Source organism: Aricia agestis, chromosome 4 (genome assembly GCF_905147365.1).
Source record: "Aricia agestis chromosome 4, ilAriAges1.1, whole genome shotgun sequence".
Classification (NCBI taxonomy): Eukaryota; Metazoa; Arthropoda; class Insecta; order Lepidoptera; family Lycaenidae; genus Aricia; species Aricia agestis.
In genome coordinates this window covers 1,165,695-1,172,941 of record NC_056409.1, presented here as the reverse complement: position 1 = coordinate 1,172,941, position 7,247 = coordinate 1,165,695, and the positions used below count along the sequence as shown (strand labels likewise).

Here is a 7,247-nt window from a genome sequence, read left to right as displayed (position 1 = left end):
GAAGTTTTTAACCTAGAAATGGTAAATTGTTCTATATTTATTACAGTATAATTTTTATTTTTCTGTCATGTATAACATTTTAAGATAATAATTAACAACATTGTTTAAAGAGTAAAAAAAAGTTTCCTATAGGAAGCCTCTACGCGCCGTAGCATCGTAGAGGCCGCGTAGCGCGTAGCTGCCTCTACAACAATCTTACATAGTTCCAAAGACGGTTTGTCTTTTTAGAAAAAAAACACTTAACTTATTATTTTATACTACAATACTAAATAGTAAAATAACAATACATATTTTAATTTGCTATAGTAAAAAATCTGTGATATTTGCATAAGTATTAATTTTATTGATGTTTTAGATATAAGATATAGTAATTGATGTTGTTATACAAAGCACTGTGAGATGTAGTGATTTTGTAAATTTCAATATAAAATATAGGAAATAATCGTGTCATATATTTTAGCGATGAGTGTGAAATAAATGGTTGAAATTATATATTTGTTTGAAATAACCGCCTCTTAAACTCTAGATGTAGTATTCAGACATCAAACAGGTAAAAAAATCTATCAATCTTTCTCGGCTTGATAGAAATTATGGAACAGCTTGAAACCCAGGCTTAGACATTTAGAAAGTTCAGATTGTATTAGAATTTAGAACGTTTATAGTTCCATTATTAATTCATCAAGTCCCATACACTCACCGGTGAACGAGACCCAATAGAATATCTATTGTGTCTCGTTTTATATCGTATAATTTCTAAACAATTTCCAAGTAAGGAGTATGCTTAGGCTTACTTGGAAATGGTATAATTGGAGTAACTAAATATGTATTGGCGATAAGAAATTGGTGAAAATGTGACGTAGAAAAATAATATTTTAAATTAATAAAAAACTAGGATATATTTAAAACACAATAAACACGATAGGAGCCAGTCAATATCATGCGTCTAGCAAGTGCGCCAAGTGTAGCTTATTGCTTATTTACGGATTTGCTGTGAACGCGTTTAGTTCATGAACAGACCAGTAAATACAAAAGTCAGTGAAATGCAATCCGGTGTTATAAACTATATATATCTCGCAAGATAATTTCATCACTATTATATGCTACACTGCAGCTGCTTCGATGAGAAAGTACCTACTAAGAGGTCAATCACAAATATAATAAGTATTTAAAAACAACTTTCCCAGAAGCCCAGTTGCTCTTGCGAAAACATTTTTTTTTTCCCCATCCAATATAACTACACCGGGAGGAAGTCTAAACAGACAGGAATCCAACAGGAATCAGAAAATTGCAAGATACAAAAGAACCTTCATTGCAGCTTTTCAGTGTGCTTCGTTTCAGTTTCTCGGACTCTGCTGTTTATTGTATTAAAAATAGGTGTACATACTATGTTGACATCGTTTTCTATCATTTATTATATGTACCGTACATACAGTTAAAATACAGTTAAAGGTTGAGGTAAGGTAAATTATTGATAATAATATTCTGTGAAACAAAATTCACCTAAAGGAACTGTACAATATTATGCATGCAATCGGATCTATCTGATATCCTAAGAAATAAGATTGTAATTTTGTAAAATATTAAAGGAATAAGCATGACGAAATAAAAAACAAAACCTAAGTAAAATTATTTAAGTACTTTAAAACTAATAACTTGCATGAAAACTTGTTTGTGGTTTGAAGTTCAAAAGCCTATATAAATAGAATAAGTTTTAAGTTAAGTGTGTAGTAAAGTGATCTAAAACAAAATTTACTTTTCCTGTATTGTAACATAATTATGGTACTTTCACATCAAAAATCTGTAATGGAATGTTCTGTAACATATTATTAGCATGAAAACTACTTAAATGGCATGTTTTGGACTTAGAAAAACCAAGAATATACTATAAGGGAAGCGTGTACCTAAGCAAAGTGCCAAAGCAAAAACAAACTTGTCTTCAATTGGAATATACTCTCACATACATCTTACTCTAGAATTTGAAAATATATTATCTAACATACTTTGTTAGTTTAAAATAAAAAGTACCTGTTTATTTGTTAATCAGAAGTAAGTACCTACCCAAATCCGCTAGCCATTATTAGTTATTTGCTATATTATTTCACCATAGAATTGGACGTGAGATTGTGCTGTATAAAATTTTGTAAGTACAAATAATAATAAATGAAACGGCAAACACTAAAGTAGATTCAAATTATACCTAATGACTAGTGACATTATATAATATACTTAATTAAATATTTTAATTTTATTATGTACACTGACATGAAATATTTATTATAAATTACTTATGACATTTTGTTTTACATTTTAATTTAATGAATTTTGACTACTAATTAATATTACCTACTAATTCTTTAATAATTTTTATGATTAGTGACATTTTAATGTAATTAAATATTTTAATTTTCTTATACAGTACATTGACATGAAATATTTATTATAGATTATGACATTTTGTTATACATTTTAATTAATATACTTATTTAATATTAATTAATTTTGACATTACTAATTATTATTACTAATTTCTATATTAATAAACAAATTGACTATTATATTAATAATAATTATATTGTAACATATTGACATTGTATTTTATTTTTTATTTTTATTGTTTTATTAAAATCTTGCATGTGTCTAATTACTATACCTACCTAATTTGTGAAACCACTTGAAATATACATTTAATTGTTTCTCATTTCTTTTTTTCTTTTTACCATTCCTGCTTATCATAGTCGCTTACCTTGTTGCTTTTCCTACACCACAAAGAATGGAACTCAGGGCCAATCATAATGATGAGTATGTGACAATAAGGAGACGGCATAGTCTGAATTACGAGGATGCAAACTTGGACAACTCAATGTATTATAATTCACTTAATTCACCTACATCATTAAGCCGTGATCCAGAAATTAGCAGTCTCCCAAATCTATCTGTTACAATGAATGAGGAACTACAAGAACTGCGTGATAAATTTAAAGATGTACAACTTCAACTAGACATAGCACATAAAGAAATAGAACAGTTATTATTAGAAAATAGCAATCTCTTAAAAAAAATACAAGAATTGGAAAAGAAACTAAAGCTATTGAGTAAAATCCACTCAGAACCAATTAGCAGTATCAAAAAAAGTAATAAAAAGCGTCCTAACATAAATAGCTATTCTGTTAAAAGAAAAATTGACTTTCAAGAAGATGAAAAAACTTCTGCGCATAAAACTAATGATAAGGAAAAAACAAATCAGGATCTCATAAGGGAACAAAAAACAGTGAATGATATTCAAAGAAAGTCAATCCAAAGAGGGAAATACATACATATATTAGGTGAACAAAATGTAAGTGGGTTATCTCAAAGATTAAGATACACTAGAAATAAAAAACAAAATAACAACTATTATAACATATTTTCTTTTATAAAACCTAATGCATTATGTAGTGAAGTTCTTAGAAGTTGTGAATCTTTAAAATATACAATGACAGAGAGAGATGTCGTTATATTAGGAGTAGGTACAAATGAAAAAAATCCATGTAGCTTTCTAAATAATCTAGCACTCGCTTTAGATAAGCTTCGTAAAGCACGTGTCTATGTCCTAGAAGTACAATCAAATGATTATCTTAGGATCGAGACACTAAATAACCATATACAGTGTCTCCTAAAATTGCACAAAAACACCACCTTTATTAAAGGACAAAGGTTTTACAAAAATTATAATGACTACATAAAAGACATAACAGAACAAATAAATTTTAATATCGATTATAGTGACTATGTTAATACTTATTTGCCATTTTACAACACAAATAAAATCAAACATACAAAAACAACGGCTAAAACTGAGGACTTACAAAGGAATAAAATAACTTTCTATTTTAAAAAGGTTAACAAAGAAGTTTCTGCACCTAAAGTAGTAGATAAAAATATAAATAAATATAAAGAAAATGTCAAAGGTACAATACCATACTACTTCAAAATAATTAATAATAGTAATAAGTTATCGAATTTAAATATAGGACAAACGAGCAATGAAGATTTTTTTCGATGAGAACTTAACAATCTTTCACCAAAATATAGCTGGGGCTATAAATAAAGCAGAGTTACTTCACTTATCCTTACTAGATTTAAAAAAACAAAGTATAAATAACCTAAAAGTTATATGTCTAACAGAGACATTTATTAAGAAAGGTTCGGAAAATCTACTTCAGTTGCAAGGATATAAATTATCTGCTGCTTTCTGCAGAAACGCTAAAAGAGGGGGTTCATGCATACTGACAGATAATTACTTAAATTGTAAAGAAATAAAATGGATTAAAAATATGGGAATAGCGAATGAATTTGAATGCTGTGGAATAGAATTACTGGATCATAAATTATATGTTGTTTGTATTTACCGAACACCTCAAAGTGATACATATTCATTCTTTAAAAACTTAGATAAACTACTACATGACGCAAACAAAAAAAGAAAAGAAAAAAGTATAGTTTTATGTGGTGACTGGAATTTAGACACTCTTAAAAATAACAAAAACACCCGTGAATTACGAAGTTTACTAAAAAATTACAATCTAACATCACACATAACATGCCCTACGAGATTATCATCCTGCATAGACCTAATCGTTAGCAATCTCAAAATGACAAAGTCAAATATTCATCACCTGGCTCTATCTGATCATGATACTGCTCAGACATTAACTATTAAAGTAAAGAAGACTCCAAAATCAAACATCACCTGGGAATTTAGAAGAGATTACAATGCTGATAATATTCGTAAATTTAAGGAATGTATTTCAGCCTTGTCATTTTCAGAGTTAAGGGAAGAAGAAAATGTGGAAGTTACATTCAATACATTTCATGATCAAATAGTCCTTTTTTATAAATTATGTTTTCCACTGATAAAAGTACGTAATAACAAGAATAGACAACGAACATTATGGCTAACTAAAGGTATAAAAAAATCATGTTTGGTAAAAAGAAAAATGTATTTAAAATGTAGAATCTCAAAAATAAATAATTACAATACAAAACAGCGTTTAATAAAATATAATGATCTACTAAAAAAATGTATATACAAATCAAAGCAAATACAAAACACTAAATATATAAATAATCAAAAAAACAAGTGCAGAGCAGGATGGAAGATAATAAATGAAAACTTAGGAAATAATAATGAAGATAATGACATTGCGTATATTAAGAAAGATATGAATGTGTATACTGAACCTAATGACATCTGCAAAATATTTAATGACTATTTTACTAATATAGGAAATATAAGACCAAAGAAAGGGAAAAGTACAAACGAAAAAAATACTTGTCCGATCAACACGAATAAAAACACAATTTTCTTACACCCTACAGATCCTCGTGAAGTCTATAACATAATATTATCTTTAAAGAATACCAATTCTGTGGGTTATGACGAGATACGGACAGATATTATTAAGAAGTGTGCTGTACAATTATGCTATCCACTTACCAAAATTATAAATCAATCACTAGAACAAGGTGTCTTTCCTAGTCGACTAAAAATTTCAATTATTAGGCCTCTGTTCAAAAAAGATGATAAAACTGAAATAAATAATTACCGCCCAATAACTTTAATTCCGATTTTAGCAAAGATCTTTGAAAAAGTCATGCTAAAACGTATTAAAAAATTCTTCAATTCAGAAAATCTGCTAGCTAATGAACAGTTTGGTTTCCGAGACAATAGCTCTACTACAGAAGCCTGTTTTTATTTGAGCAAAATAATACATGAAAGTTTAAATAACAAAATACCTATCACAGGGATATTTTTAGACATGACCAAGGCTTTTGACTTAGTTAATCATGACATTCTACTGGCTAAACTAGAAAAATATGGAATCAGGGGCAAGGCATATGACTGGATAAAATCCTATTTAAGTAATCGGAAGGTGTGTACAGTAATTACAAAAATTGTTGGTAATTTTAAAAAAACTTATAAATCTAGGTATGCATATTTAGACATAGGAGTTCCACAAGGAAGTATGATTGGTCCATTTCTTTTTCTGGTGTACATAAATGACGTCACAACTGCAACTAAACATCTAAAAATTCTGTTTGCTGATGACACTACAATCTTGGTCAAATGCCAAAACATATTATTTTACGAACAAGAATTAAGAAATGCACTCAATGATATAATATCATGGTTGATCAAAAATGACTTACAAGTTAATCTTAATAAAACGAAAATAATGCAATTTAAATATTATAATGCAATGCAGATACCCAAGAAAATCACTTATGACAACATTATTGTAGAGGAAGTGGAATCATTAAAATTTTTAGGACTTATGTTTGACCAGCACTCCAACTGGAAAGCACATGTTGACTATATTTGTAGCAAGCTTGACAAGTTCGTGTATGCACTGCGACGCTTAGCAAAGACTGTATCAATATCGGCAGCTCTATGTGCATATCACGGATATGTGTCATCCATCTTATCTTACGGTCTTATAATGTGGGGCAACTCTGTTGAATTTGATTCAGTTTTTAAATTGCAAAAAAAATGTGTTAGAGCAATTTGTGGTGTAGGGCCGCTTGAAAGTTGCAAACCCTTATTCCAAAAATTGAAATTACTTACGCTGCCTTGTATGTACATTAGAGACATGTGCATCTTTGTTAAAAAACATCCAAAATACTTTGTACAAAACAAGGATAACAATGTTGCAAAAAGATCACAACGTTATCCTAATAAATTAATCATGCCCAAATGTAGCAGCACAACGTTTCTTAAAAGTCCTTATTCTATGGCTATTAAAATCTATAATAACTTGCCAAAAGATTTAGAAAAATTAAGTTTCATTCCTTTTAAAAGAAAATTAAATGAATGGCTTTTAAATAATTGTTTTTATGAAGTAAAAGATTTTTTCGTTGGTACTTATTTCTGACAGTTCTCCATTAATGACATGTGACATTTAGTATTAAGTACTTCTACTTCTTTCCTTCACCTTTTAGACTAAACTTTATAAAATATGACATTTGCATACTATTAGTTTAGTTGAGTGTTATGATTATGTATTTTATTATGAAGACCATCTAACTGTACATTTCACTCTGGCAAATAAATGATTATTATTATTATTATTATTATTATTATTAAACGCGTTTAAGAGTGGATGGATTTCAACAACTTGCATTTTTTATATTATAATTTTGGTGGAAATTTTTGTTTCCACCATTAGCCCCCTTACGGTTTGGAAAATCCAGTCAAAGTTTAGAATCGG

At 28.6% G+C, this 7,247-nt stretch overlaps 1 long non-coding RNA gene across 1 annotated transcript; it reads right to left on the bottom strand.

Annotated features, from left to right (window-relative positions):
* Window positions 1–5,660: 5,660 nt before the first annotated feature.
* LOC121725935 lies at window positions 5,661–6,814 on the bottom strand. The gene is made up of 2 exons (XR_006035462.1): window positions 6,605–6,814; window positions 5,661–6,492 (listed from the first exon to the last, which is right to left on the bottom strand). It is a non-coding gene; the product is annotated as an uncharacterized LOC121725935 (long non-coding RNA).
* Between the last annotated feature and the right edge of the window lie 433 nt (window positions 6,815–7,247).